Raw genomic sequence first — 15,302 nt, forward strand, 5'->3', positions numbered from 1 at the left:
TGTGTGTGTCTGTGTGTGTTTGTGTATATATTCATTCATTGTATATTTTCATTCATTGAGCAGTAATGCACATGTTCTGAGTACTGTCATTAGAGATTTTCCAAACACTCTTGATATTGTTGTTGTGGATGAAGTATTGAAAAACATTCTGATAATGGAAGAAGGCTGCTGTTTTGACTCATACATGGATCTGTGCTATTCAGAAAAAATGCTGAAATATCAACCATTAGTGAATGCTCTGAAAGTGTGTGGCTACAACACAAAGTTAGTGGTTTTAATTTACGGTAGCTTAGGGCACGTTCATAAACTGTGTGTGAGGGGACTACAAATTGCCGGACTCAGTAAAAAAGACTCTAAACAAATTGCATTGCAATTGAGTGTCTAATTGTGCCACGCAAAAGATCATCAATGGTTGCATGCTGCTTGTACTGTGAAACATTATGGGCTCCTTACGAATATTTGGATGCTGTGTTGTTCTAATAGTATTAGTCATTCCAAATAAAATGAATCAAATGTGTTTGTGTATATATTCATTCATATTCTTTTCGGCTTAGTCCCTTATTAATCTGGGGAAGCCATACCGTAATGAATCACCGACTTATCCAGCATATGTTTTTACGCTGCAACCGATCACTGGGGAACACCCTTACACTCTCATTCACACACATACACTACGAACAATTTTAGCATACCCAATTTACCTGAACCACTTGTCTTTGGACTTGTGGGGAAAACCGGAGCACAAAAATAGAATTGGGATCGGGCCTTAGTTGAAACTCCTCACCTGGATTTGGGCAACCAAATAGAAAAGAGTGTGGCTGCTGCTGAGCCATCTCTTGGTCCACCAGCCAAAAAAATAAATAAAAAACTTGCTCAAGTTCTGTCTGGAAGCATTTTACAGTCAGTGCTGCAGATAGAAACCAAAGTGATACGTGTGAAAAAGTCAAATCAGCAGAGGTATCAAACATCTATTAACAGCTGCTATGCATAAACATATGCACTTAAAGCATCCTCTCTGTCTGCCAATCTCCCCACAAGAACCAATCCCCCCAGCAGCATCATCAAAGCCACCATGCTAAAACCTCCACAAGTACCAAATCATCAAGTCAGTTTCAATTACCTACATTAGCTGCATTTAATGCAAAACAGGCTTATCCACCCAACCACCTCACTGCAAAGCAGATAACAAACACAACGGGAGAAATTATTTGCCTTGAACTCATGCCCTACTCAGCAGTGGAGAATAAAGGTTTTCACAAGCTTCTCAATGTGGTTGCATCTTGATACCAACTGTCATCTCGTTGACATTTCTCTCACACAGTTATACATCTACTTTACCAAGATGCAAAAACAAAAGTAAAAGAAGCTCTCTCAAAAATTGAAGGGAAATTTGTGCACTGCATGTCTGAGATCTAGACAAGCGAATTGTCCGCAAATGCATATCTTTTTTTTTTCTCTCACTGGCCACTGAATAGAATGCAAACAGAGTCCACAAGGAGTAGATGAACATAAACGTTTGACAGCACTTCTCAAGATAGAGGTTCTTAATAAAGATCACACAGCAGCCAACATTCTACATCACCTCCAGGCTGTTGTGTAACAATGGCAAGATGATGTTGGAGCAAAATTTTCTGTTGAGAATTTTGTCACAGATAATGCCACTAACATGTGTAACCCATCAGATAATGATGAGTGAATAATAGCCACAAAACTTAATCAGAACTCTATGACTCATTCCAAAAGGTTTTTATTATAAAGTACAAAACCAGTTACTAGTTAAAACATTGCATAAATGGGGCAATTTCAATTTAAGAAGAGAATGCTAAAGAAAGAAAACACAAAGAAACAAACATTCAGGGCAAACCACAGGCCTACAACGGGGCAGGACGAAGTGTGAGAAGATGCAACCAATGAGTAGCTCTTAACTCCCAGTAGCACAGCAATCACACTATAGCAACCACAGCACTCCAAAAATATACACAAATTACCACAAACCGTTAAAAGGTCCCACCACCTCACCAGTTCCATTCACACCCACGGAGGAGACAGAGCGGCTGCCCTTTAAAACACAAGGGGAGTAACAAAACAAACAAAAAGAAAAAAGTTCCAATAATATTTGTACACAACAAACAGGGCCTTTCACCTAAATCAACAAACAAAAATAGTAACAATAGTCGTGCTAGTCCTGTAACACAAAAACGACTTAATAAATCTTTGGGAATATTAAATCTGCATTAAAATGGCTTTGGATAAAATTTAAATACCTTACATAACTGGATCTAACCGAAATGAATTAAAACCCAACCCAGAGTTTCTTCTTTGAGAACCTATAAAACCATTTTATTTAAATAATCACATTATTAATAGTAAATATTACAGTAAGTAGCATTTTAAATTGCTTTTACCTTTTGAATGTAATTCACACAAGTAGCATATCAGTTAAAATCTGCCGACTGTGTCACCAGGCCAATCACCATTAACACGGGTGGGATTCTGAAACACAACAGAATAAAACAACTGTTTACCCCGCCTTTCTTCTCGCATTTCTTACCTCGCAATAAATCCCATGCGTGAGTCCACTTTATATCCTCCGCTACACAGAGCTGATCTAACAACATATTGTTCTAAATGCATGCAATCAAACTTAAAATGACGACATCAAATTAACAACAGCTCTCCTGACACAATGAACATGCATAGTCACAATTACCATAATAGTTAGAGAACAAATTACCTGAGCTTGGTACCCGCTTGTTTGTAGCCTCAATGAATGACAACCAAAAGCACGCTATGCTATTGTGCGTTGTATTATAGCGCGTACTGACACCTATTATGCTACGTTACGCTCTGCTACGGACTTATGGGAAATGTAGTGCCAAGCCCATACGTCGCCCCATCACACATGGTTAAGGCAATGGCTGATAGGCACATTAGGTGTATGGCTCACACCTTAAATCTAGTGGTAACAGCTGCTCTAAAAGAATGCCGGGAAGTGACCAATCTGAAACTGATTGCTCGCAAGATCACAGAATTTGTATACAGATCAAATAAAGCTGTGAACATACTTCACCAAATCTACATAATACCAAAAAGTAAGGAGTTGGGTGGATTAGCATTACCAAATTTCCTGTTTTATTACTGGTCTGCAGTTATTTGAAACATTGCTATTCTGGTGCCTTTTTAATGATGATCTTCCTGCTTGGTTAAGGGTTGAGGAGGCTTCATGTGGCACTTCCTCACTCACATCCCTTTTGTGCCTGCCCATGCTGTTTTCACCATCAAAGTATTCTAAAAATATTAAAGTTAAGATCTGGGTTCAGCTCAGACCTCACTTTAATTTACAGATTACACCTCTTCCTGTCAGGATAAAGATCACAGATTCAATTGCAGGTGAAACACAAATTTATTCTTCTTCAAAAACACAAATATATCCTTAAAAGGTAAGTTCAAGAAGCTGATCGAAGAATACAGTGCAGTTCCTGGAACTACCACCAGGTGTTGGAAGAGCGATACCATATGATCTGACAGGACAGTAGAAGGAGAGACGTTCGGCCACAAATATATCCTTAAAAGGTAAGTTCAAGAAGCTGATCGAAGAATACAGTGCAGTTCCTGGAACTACCACCAGGTGTTGGAAGAGCGATACCATATGATCTGACAGGACAGTAGAAGGAGAGACGTTCGGCCACTGGTAAGTTCTGGGCACTACCACCAGGTGACGGAAGAGTTATACCATATGCTCTGGCAGTACAGTAGAAGGAGAGATGTTTGGGCCAAGTGTGCCGCAAGCCTGCGTTTGAGTTGAGGTCTCGGCCGTTAGATCGCCCCTTGGGGGCTGGCTGCAGTACAAGTCATAAAGCCCGCCTCCTCCGTGTTAATAAAGGAGACTTGAGCCCAAATAAAAAAATTTATTACACTTGCAATAAAATGTCCCGAAAGATGGTTCTGGTCGATTAAGGCACTGGTTATTGTGCTGAAATAGGAGCAGATCTTCATTTTTGTAAACAGTTTGTTTTTAGCAGTAATTTATTGCTGGGCGTGTCATCGTGATTGACAGCGGTGATAGACAATTTCTCAAAGCAGCGCGTCTGAGCGTCGGCAGGAGACTGAAGTGTTATTATTCGATTTCTGTGTTATTTTACCATGACAAAATGAGTTCAGCAGTAAACTACAGTTTCTGACATACATGATCCTGGTGCAACACTGTTTATTCGCTAAGGTCAGGGCTTTTTTCGGGCTTTATTAGTTTGCTGATACACGCCTAGCCACCCAGATAGCAAAATACACTCGGGCCAGTTCCGGCTAGATTCTCGCCTTCCAGAGACTTACCCCTCAGAGCTCAGACTGACTACCTCTGCTGGACCTACTCCGGATGCCTGGACTCACTGCCCGATTCCAGCCCGAGTCAATCGAGCCAGATGCGGCGGCCGAGCAAGCCGGCGCTGCCGCATGCGAGCCGGAATCAGCCCGCGACGCCGCGAGTAGGTTATGTGCGCTGCGGCCCGGAGCTGGCGCGATTGAATATATAAAACCCTCATATTTGTTAACGTCATTACATCCATTTGTGTTGATATGACAGCAAACGCATGCTGAGAAGTTCGAGGGGCGTGGTTGATTTTACATAAAGCGTTTGGTTGGAAGCTCGACTCCGCTCATTTTCGCGGCTCCTCCTCTGGCTCCATCAGACAGTCCTTCTGCGCATGTCAAGGCTCCAATTTCAGCAGTCTTTTGCGACAGTTTGAGCCCGTCAAGCAGGCGTTTTGACCCTCAAGACGTTCAATGGGAAAAGGGGCTGTCGCATCGTCCATATTTTTTACAGTCATTGGTTTGGGCACTGTAAAGCATTTTGTCACTGATGGAGGATTTGCAGAATAAACTGGGCAGCCAGAACGGACCAGAGCGGGCAGATATCCATTAGGGAGACAGCATCTATTTATCACTATGGAGGACTTCAGCTGACAGTTGCGCAGCGCTTTATGGCTGTTTTGAGGATTGCAGGATTGAGGAGTGGCGACAGTGCCTATAATAAAAAAAGAAAGGGAATTGTGCCGTTTCATATTTATTTCAAAGTGTTTTCATGTCTAAATAAAATAAAGCACAGAACAGATCACATTTAGGAGCAAGGGCCGTCCCCTAGTGTTTCGGCGGTATGGGTTGCGTATAGGGAAGATCGGTCCTTAAGTATTTATTGCCACAGAGACTTCCGGTTTCACTATGTAGCGAGAGGTCGCATGTTGTCCATGCTCCGACTCTTTATTTAGTTTGATTCATTTGCAGCAGTCATTTCTTATATTCGACACAATTTAAAGTGTCGTTAATGATCAGGGAGTGAAGCAAATGCAGGAATGGGCAGAAATAAAAAACCTGGCAGTAGTACAGACCACGAGGCCCCAGGCCAAGACCTCGAGGCATCCAATATGGTGACAGCACATGTTCCTTTAACAGCAGAGGTGCTCGTGTCAAAGCTGGAGAAGTCATGGTGAAGTTTAACAGAGGAATTTACTGCTTTGCTGAACTCTTCCTTATCCCCTTTACAAACTTCTTCAGATGGCATTCGCTTCTTATACCGCCAATTTTTTGGAGATGCATATGGCCCTGACGGATCACAGCAGCAGGATTACCGAGACACCCCCCCCCGCCCCCCCAACACACACACACCCGCCAAATCGACTATCTCACATATAAAGCCCTGTCTGACTAGCTATCTTCATCTCCGGAGGGCAAATTGCTCTCGAGAGACAGCCCAACCCACAACTCACCACCTTGGCGCTCGCATCTCTTTCCCGCATGCCTATAGCTGCGGTCACACCACAGTTTAAGTTTGTGAAAATCTGTCATACGGCTCTGCTAAAAGTGGCGGGATTAAACAAGATGATTAGACATTAAAAAAGCGAGCGATTGCTCCATATTTTAAATTTCTGTCCAGAGAGGTCATGTTTTAATCCTCGATTTGTCTCACGCAGTCTAGTTATGTGATTTCGCAGGTCAGAGTTCACCAAGCTTGAAGTTTGCACCTCAGCAACTTGCGAAACTTGACGCATGACCCTGTGTTTCCGGTCTGACGCATTCGCGTGCATATAAATAGAAGTCTAAATAAAAGCCCAGTGTGACAGCAGCTTAAAGAGTCTCATTATAAGCTGTCCACAGGTGACTCCAATCAGGGAAATCACATGGTCCTGAGATCTTAACATTACACAGTACCATTACTTGCCAAAAAATGTATTTCAACAAGAGTGAAAAAAATACTATTCATTCATTAATTCTCCTTTGGTTTAGCATCTATTTCAGAGGTCGCCACAGAGAAATGAAACACCAACTACTTCAGCATATGCAGTGGATCCCTTCAAACCACTGAGCAACTGTGCGAAACTCACAAATAAATTGCACTATTCAGGTGTAAATAGAAAATGAACAATTTGAAACAGTCACTTCACAATAGACACAGTTTCATGTCATGGGCAGGGCATCTGTCTGCCCAGTGACTTTAGTTTCTATATTAAAGGGCCATGAAACCTCCTCATTTCAGCAGGGTGTTTTCACACCTCTACTTTGGAAAAAATCAGAAAAGTGGGCGTGTCCAGCTCTATTTAGGGGAAGTGTCGGAGGAACTAAAGTGGGATGGTGTGAGAGTGTCTATTTGGGCATGCGCGAGATTCAGAGTCAAAACACACACACACACAGGAGAAAGTAATGGTGTTTACATTGACATCTGTAGTCGAATTATTTGCCAAATTATTGAATGGTGGACTTTAACTGCAGTTTGGCTCTTTCATTCAGGGAATTCTATCATGCCCCTCGTGACAAACGAGATATTTGATTCGAGGAACTGCTCTAAGCATGTATTTTTCATGCAATGTTTGATACCGCACGTCGAATGAGAGAAAAAAAACCCTCCGCATTTCCCGGAAACTTAGATGCACACGGCAGGTAGTGTCAGAAAGCTGCGTCTGTTATTCCAGTCACAAAATGCGGTGAAAATCCCACACGACGGTAATAGTTTGGTTGTGGTGCTAACATGTTTACACTCTGTGTAATAGTTAGTTCGCTTTGAACAAACTGAATAAACAAAGAGCACTGGTCGCTCATTTACCAAATCTGTAGAGACAGGACAATCACCAGCAACTAGAGCCACGTCTTTATTAAGAGAAGACTACAAGCGAATCCGGATCTCAGCGTTTGCAGATGAGAACAGCTCTCAGGTAAACAATGTTCCTCCTTAGACACAAGTTATTGTTGTCGAGCGTCGCTTACACTGTTAATCCACACGTGAGTCTGAGCTCTCACAGAGAGAAAATGAAAACAAAACTTAACTGCAGCAAACTATAAAAGCAACACTTCACGCTTATTTTGCCAATACAACGTGGTGTCTGTCGTGTAAACACTGTGACAGTAATGAATATTAATGAAGTTGCACAATAGAGCGTGGATTGGTTTGAACCAAGCCTTACTCATGCATTAATGCAGCACACTCTGAGACGTAATAAGACACACTCTGGCACAGACGTCCAGTCTGCACGCTGGAATACAATGCTATTATGTCATGACCGTGACGCAGCTTCAAAAATTCGTTTCAAACCAGAAGTACGAATTTGGGGGTTCCTACATGGCGACGAGCTAGACAGACGTGCAACTCAACGCTCTTACCACAGACGGCCAGAATTTAAACTTTAAGAAACTTTTAGATATTAAACTGACGAAATAGCCTCCGAGTTCAATTGCGGTCACAAAAAAAAATTGCTTCGCCATGGCAAATCGAAGAAATACAAGGAAGAATCCAGAGGAAAGTCCTGACGGTGACGAAGCTAACGGTAGCGCCAAGCTAACAAGTGAAGCTACAACGAACAACGAGGAAAACGATGTAATGAAGGCTCTCGCAGACATGAAACACTTTTTCACATCTCTATTTGAAGGCGTTCTGAATGCTATTCAAGGAATTAAAAATGAAATCTCCGAATTTGGCGGCAGATTAGCAGAGGCTGAACATCGAATTAGTGATACCGAGGATAATGTGGATAAGCTACAAAAAACTGTGAAAACTCTGGAAAGCCGAGTTGTAACACTCAGCGCGGACCTGGATGACTTAGAAAACCGTAATCGCCGTTGCAATCTCCGCCTAGTCAACCTACCCGAAAAAGCGGAAGTCACGGACGCGGCAAACTTTCTAGAAAAGTGGCTTACTGATGTGTTTGGAGCATCTACTTTCCCGAGTCCAGTGATTATTGAAAGAGCGCACAGAATCGGCAGGCTCCAGGCAAAGCCTCAGCAATACCCGCGAATACTGATCATGAAATTCCTCAACTTTCGTGACCGACAGAGAGTGATACAGGCTGCCAGAGAGATGGGAATTGTGAAATTTCAGGAGCACAAGGTGATGTTTTTCCCGGACTTCTCGGTAGCGGTGAGGAAACAATGAAAGCAATTTGATGATGTGAAGAAACGACTTCAGGTACTGAACATTCCTTACAGATTTATGTATCCTGCCAAACTGAGCTTCATGCGTAAGGGCCAGTGGAGGATCTGTGAGACGCCAGAGGATGTACAGAAGTGTATTGAAGAATTCGGAGAAACATCAGGAGAGTAAAGACAAATTTTAAACAGTTGGCTGAATGTTCAACTGTTTTATTTTTCAAAGCTATTATCATAAATCAAGGTAATTAACCGCGAACACCTAACGTGACAATTATTCACCTACTGTATAATGGCCGGTTAAAAACAAATAACCTAGGCCTATATTTAAATGCAAGTCAGTTCAATGAGTGTTTGAAGAAAATGTTTGATTATTCTTGATGTTCTATTTCATTAGGTTGTCTGTGGGTAGGGCAATGTCCAATGACTCTTTTATTGCTAGCCAAGGATGTGTTCCTAGTAATACGACCATCCAGGCCTGTTGAAGAATCTTTGCAATATGATGGGAAAGAGATAGATACCGGCTGGTTCTGTTCAAATGGGGTAAACGCCGGTTTGTTAAGGGTTTTCTTTTCTCTTTTTTCCCCCTGTTTTTTTTTCCTTTTCTTTTTTCTTTTTCTTTAATGGGCAATTTTTTTTCTTTTTTTTTTGTATTTATTTCTTTTATCAAATTTTTGCATTATGATTATGGACATATGGACATGTAATATTCCTAAGTATGTCAAGTGAATCTCAGTTAACATTTATATCCTGGAATGTTAGGGGGTTGGGTAAACTTTCAAAGTTAAAACAAGTCATGACTAGACTTAAAACATTTAAAGCATCTATTGTATTTCTACAAGAAACCCATCTTCTGTCTAACGAATTACTAAAAGTACGTAGAAGATGGCCAGGTGAAGTAATCTCTGCTTCATATGCATCTAACTCAAGGGGTGTATTAATTCTGATACACAAAGCCATTCCATTTAAAGTGTCAAAGGTGATTGCAGATAAATTTGGCAGATATTCAATTGTTCAAGGCTTTCTTATAGATAATAATATTACCCTTGTAAATGTGTATGGACCCAACTCTTGACAGTCCAGATTTTTTTGAGAATTTGTTCTTAATCTTGGCCTCTCAACCTGGCTATTTAATTATAGGAGGAGATTTTAATGTGACATTAAACCCACATTTAGATCGATACAATAGTAAAGAGATGGCTCACACACAAAGTAGGAAAAAACTTAATAGTTTTATAGAGGAACTTGATTTATGTGATCCATGGAGGAGAAAATATCCAAGCAAAACTGAAAATTCATGTTATAGTTCATCATTAAAATCATATTCACGAATAGACTATTTTTAATCTCCAATAATTTATTCCATCAGATTGTTGACTGCTCCTATATGAGTCTATTGTAATTTCAGACCATGGTCCAGTAAAACTTGTATATAATGTTTCAAAAATTATAAAAGGGCCTTGTAGATGGAGATTTCATCCAAGATGGCTTCATGATCCAAAATTTATGGAGTTCATTGGTACTCAAATTGATTTATTTTTTAAAACTAATCTGAAAGAAACATCTGCATATATAAGATGGGAAGCCTTTAAGGCTTATATAAGGGGCCAAATGATAAGCTACACATGCTCTGTCAATAGAAAAAGGAAAATGGAATTACAAAATTTAGAAGAAAGAATTCGGAAATTAGAAGAAGATATATATTCAGATTTGTCAAATTCCAACATACTTAAACAGGAACTGCTTATTCTAAGAGCAAAATATAATGAAATATCTGCAACAAAAGCTGAAGCCAGTTTAATCCGTCTTAAACAAACATTTTATGAGTATGGAGAAAAGGCAAGTAGACTTTTGTCTTGGCAGATAAAACAATTACAATCAAGAAAAGCTATACATAATATTTATACAACAGCTGGTAATCTGACTTCAGACCCAGATGAGATTAATGAAACTTTTTCCAAATTCTTCCAAGTGCTATACAATACAGAATCATCAGAATGCAGCATGGACCAAACTTTATTTTTAGATGATCTTTTGATTCCCTCTATAAGCATTAAAGCCAAAAAAGAACTGGAGGAACCTCTAACTACTAAAGAAATTTTAAATGCTATTGTGAATATGAAAAGTGGTAAAACAGCTGGACTAGACGGGATACCAATTGATATATATAAAGCCTTTAAAGATAAATTAGCAGTTCCTTTGTTAGAAATGTATGAAGAGTCGATGTTGGAGGGCTTTCTTCCTCCTTCTCTAAGAGCTGCATTAATAACACTCATTCATAAACCCTTAGACAGATGTGAATCATATAGGCCAATTTCGGTAATGAACTCCGATGCCAAAATTATAGCCAAGATTTTAGCCCTTCGATTGGAAGCTCATCTACCGTCCCTAATAGGAATGGACCAAAATGGCTTTGTTCGAAACAGACAGGCCTTTCATAACATCAGGCGAGTACTAAATATCGTTCATGAGATGGATGGCTCTAAAGATACAGGTATTTTATCGTTAGATGCAGAAAAAGCATTTGACAGAGTCGAATGGTCCTATTTATTTGACATACTCAGCCGTTTTGGATGTGGACAGAATTTTTGCCAGTGGGTTAAGACCTTGTATCAGAATCCAACTGCAGAAGTAATTACCAATAACTTAATCTCCAAACCATTTAATCTATATCGTGGCACACGTCAAGGCTGTCCACTTTCTCCTTTATTATTTGTAATGACTTTGGAACCTTTGGCAATAGCAATTAGAACTCACCCATCTATAAAGGGAATTGAAATTGCAGGTGTAGAGCATCGGATATCTCTATACGCAGACGATATTGTTTTATTTTTAACAAAACTTAAAGATTCAATACCAAATCTTAACAAATTGATTAATAAATTTGGAAAATTTTCAGGTTATAAAGTTAACTATTCAAAGTCATCTATCCTCTTTCTTAATGAACAGGAGAGACAAAATCCAGTAATACAACACCCTTATGAAACTTCTGTAGACGGATTTAGATATTTGGGAATCAAAGTTACTCCACAGGTAAAAAATCTTATCTCAGCCAATTATACTCCTCTGATAACTCAGGTAAACGAAAGTTTGAACAGATGGATGTCTCTTCCTCTCACTACTATTGGAAGGGTGAATACCATTAAAATGAATATTCTCCCTAAATTTCTATATTTGTTTCAGTCAATCCCCCTGACCCCTCCTCCTTCCTTTTTCTCAAATATGAAAAAGGCATTTATTTAATTTATTTGGAATAATAGACGCTCAAGGCTTCGCTTATCACTCCTGTATCTTCCTTATGAACGAGGTGGGCTGCGACTCCCTAATCTTTTTTTGGTATTTTAAGGCAGCTCAGCTAAGATCTGCATGTTATTGGTTTGCAGGCTCACCTTGCATTCCATGGATACAGATTGAAAGAAAATGTACAGGCAATTTGAGTCTTGACACATATTTATACTCTGATTCTTTAAAGAAACTCAAACAAAATACATCTAACCCATTTGTGAGAGCCACTATTTTATCATGGCATGAGTCACAGGTTGAGCTGGGAGCAACCCCAGTACTTTCTAAATTCTCTCCCATTTGGGGTAATGCATTATTCGTACCAGGGAAATCAGACAAGGGTTTTAAGCTGTGGTTCCAGAAAGGCTTGCAAAAGATATCAGATCTTTATGAAGATAATATATTGATGTCCTTTGAAACCTTAAAGGAAAGATATAAAATTCCTCAGTCTCATTTTTTTAAGTATCTTCAGATCCGCAATTTTATAAGATCTAAAAATCATTCATATCAGTGCCCGACCCTAAGTAGTTTAGAAGAAATTGCAGTTAAAGATCCCAGTGCCAAATAAAAAATTTCTACACTATATAGCAAATTTGTTAATGCTTCCAAAGAATCTACAAATCATAAAAGACTGGCTTGGATTGAAGACTTTCAAATAGATATTACAGAAAATGAATGGGAAGAAAGTTGTCTTCAAGCGCAAACATTATCAATCAATACCCGTTTTAAATTAATACAATATAATTGGGTAATGAGAACATATATAACACCAGAAATGTTAAATAAATTTAATAGAAATATTCTGGACATTTGTGGAAAATGTTTGACTTACAAGGGCACACTGTTCCATTGTGTTTGGCAATGTGAGCACTTGCAATTCTTTTGGAAAGAAATAATTGGTGTAATCTCTAAAACTATTGGTAAAGAAATCCCTGTTTGCCCTAAAATCTGTATCCTTGGTCTTTTCCCACCTGCCTTATCCCTGAAGTCATATGAACAGAAGTTTATAAATCTGTGTCTATTACATGCAAAGCGCCTGATTGCCATTCACTGGAAAAGTACTCATGCTCCATCTTTGTCACTCTGGATTAAGGAAATGTCTTCCTGTAAAGCAATGGATAGGTTGACTTATTCAATCAAACAAAAAATGCACATATTCTACAAGATTTGGGACTTCTTCCTTCATTTTTTAAATAACAGTGGACTGACTGTCTAGTAATCCCAAACAATGTGACTGTTAAAATACACTGTGTTTGTAATGACTAACTTTAATACACTTTCACTGGAATGTATATGTTGAAATGTCAATGTTTTAATGGTATTTATTTTTTAATATATTTAAAATTTTTAACAAAATTGCCCTTTTTATTTTTATCTTTAAGTTTATTTTAGTTAATCTTTATTTTCTATTTATTTGTTTTTGTATTACTTTCTTCGCATGAGAATGCATTTTTTTATTCTATTCCTTTTTTTAATATTTAATTTTTATTTTGAATGTCGGGATGGGGCGGGAATTCTTTGATTGGTATTTGGTTACTTATACAGTTTGAATGTATCACACCTTTCTGAAACAATAAAAGTGTTAAAAAAAAAAAAAAAAGAAGTACGAATTTGCTTGAAATAACACAAAAACAACCAATTTACACTTTTTAGTAAGATATATGTGTCCTAATAGTGTTTATAGCAGTGTGTGACACATATACAACTTTCAACAGCTCAAAAAATGTGTTTTAGTGTTTTGTGACCTTTTAAATGGCTAACATGGATTTTATTGAGATATGTGTTTAAGGAAGGCTGATTTACAGCGTCGATTTCTTTGGAGCAGTGTCTGAATTCATTAGATCTATTCAGAGGTGCTCCCAGCTCAGTGAGTTCATAAACTATTTCAGAAACTATAGCTGGATGATGGAATCTTTCAGCAGTGCTTCTGACTGAGCCGAGCCCAGTTTGATGAACTGTTGTCCGGTGTTGTCTGGTGATTTATACTTCTGCGTCGAGTGTAGTTACATTTTTTAAAAGGTGCGTGTCAGCATTGCCGTCAGCCACGGCAAGGGCTATGCGACCGCGCAGAGGCTACACTGAAGCATGTGTGTGCGCTTGATGCAGAAGTATAAATCTGCCTTAACTTGAGTGAATTGTCTCATTCTCGTCTATTCAGTCTTTGCATCACTCGCGCTTGACGCTTCATCCACGTCTGGTGTGAACGCAGCATAAAAGTATTCAAGAGTAATGAGCAGACATCCCAAGTCTCCCGAAAGTTCTGAAGTCTCCAGCAAATGCATAGACATGCCCTCAAACAAGTGATAATCTCCCAGAAATTGTGCCTTTCTCTCCCGGTCCTGAAATTATATTATAATTTCTGGGAGACTCTTAGGTCCATGCGGGCTCAATTTTTATCTGAAAATGAAAAATGATCAACTAGAAGTCAAGTTATTATTTGTTGCTCTTACAACTGGGATCGATGACAAGACTTTTGTCAGGTAGTGTAGTGAATTGAATTTTGCTTTATTATGCATTTGTGATATAGATGTAATTTCATGTAAATCAAATTCTTGTAAATTGTAAATATTTGAATACCCCCACCCTCTGGTCTGTGACAAAATGATCAATACGAACTCTAGTCCTTGCTACAAAAATGCTTGGAGACCCCTGCTTTTCACCACTGAAAACTGATTTTTATTTGGTTCACTGAAGGAATGACTGTATTTGAAAAACAAATTACATCTACGAATAATAAAAAGGTGTATCTTTTAGCATCAACACAGATGAAAACTTCCATTGGAGATCGTCATTACATTGGTGAATAAAGGGTGCAGACAGCCAGAAATCATCCAACTGCTGGGATGGTAGGTTTACTGTGACCATTTCGTCATGATCTTCGAGTGTCCTTCTCTGTGACAGGATTCGGATGATTTTCTGGAGAGTCATGCTGGGTGCTCTTGTGCTCCCAGCACAGAGTTTTTGACCAGGACATCAAACTCTCCAAGCCTCTCATCAACACCAAGACATTCAAAGTCAAACTAATTGACTTTGGGTGCGGAAATATTCTGATGGAATCTTTCTACAGGTCCTACAGTGAAATCTACAGTACATCATTATCTGCATTTGCCGCTTGCAGAATAGTTCACCCAAAAATCAAAATGTACTCATTGTTTACTACCCTTCAAGTACTTTTAAATCTTTACAAGTTTCTCTCTTCTGTTGAACACTATAGAGGATATTTTGAAAAAATAAATAACTTGCTAAAAACTTGTAACCATTAACATCGTTTTTTCAAACAGCATTTTTTTCAGTTTTTGGGTGAACTGCATTATTAAACTTATTGTTATTATTATTATTTATTATTACACAATTTTGGTTTTAATTGGACAGAGACTGTTGTGAATCCAATAATGATTTTAATTATTCCATATGTTTGAATGTATACAGTAATGCAAAACTTGACTATCTTTTTTTTTTACAGGGAAAATAATGTTAATTCCTCCTGGGTTCATCTTACATGGAAAATACCATGGCAATTCTGATACGGTGTGGTCTCTGGGGATTTTGGTATTCAGAATGGTGTGAGAAAATTTTCCATTTATCTTCACTATGCTGCGGATCAGATGGAAAAT

The 15,302-nt window shown here is 38.8% G+C and overlaps 1 long non-coding RNA gene across 2 annotated transcripts in view; it reads left to right on the top strand.

Annotated features, from left to right (window-relative positions):
- The window catches only part of LOC147840776 (uncharacterized), a 1,215,461-nt gene that overhangs the window by 16,660 nt on the left and 1,183,499 nt on the right, over window positions 1-15,302 (top strand). The window lies entirely within an intron of this gene.

This window comes from Danio rerio, chromosome 14, assembly GCF_052040795.2.
Source record: "Danio rerio strain M-AB ecotype USA chromosome 14, GRCz13ab, whole genome shotgun sequence".
In the NCBI taxonomy this organism is placed as follows: domain Eukaryota; kingdom Metazoa; phylum Chordata; class Actinopteri; order Cypriniformes; family Danionidae; genus Danio; species Danio rerio.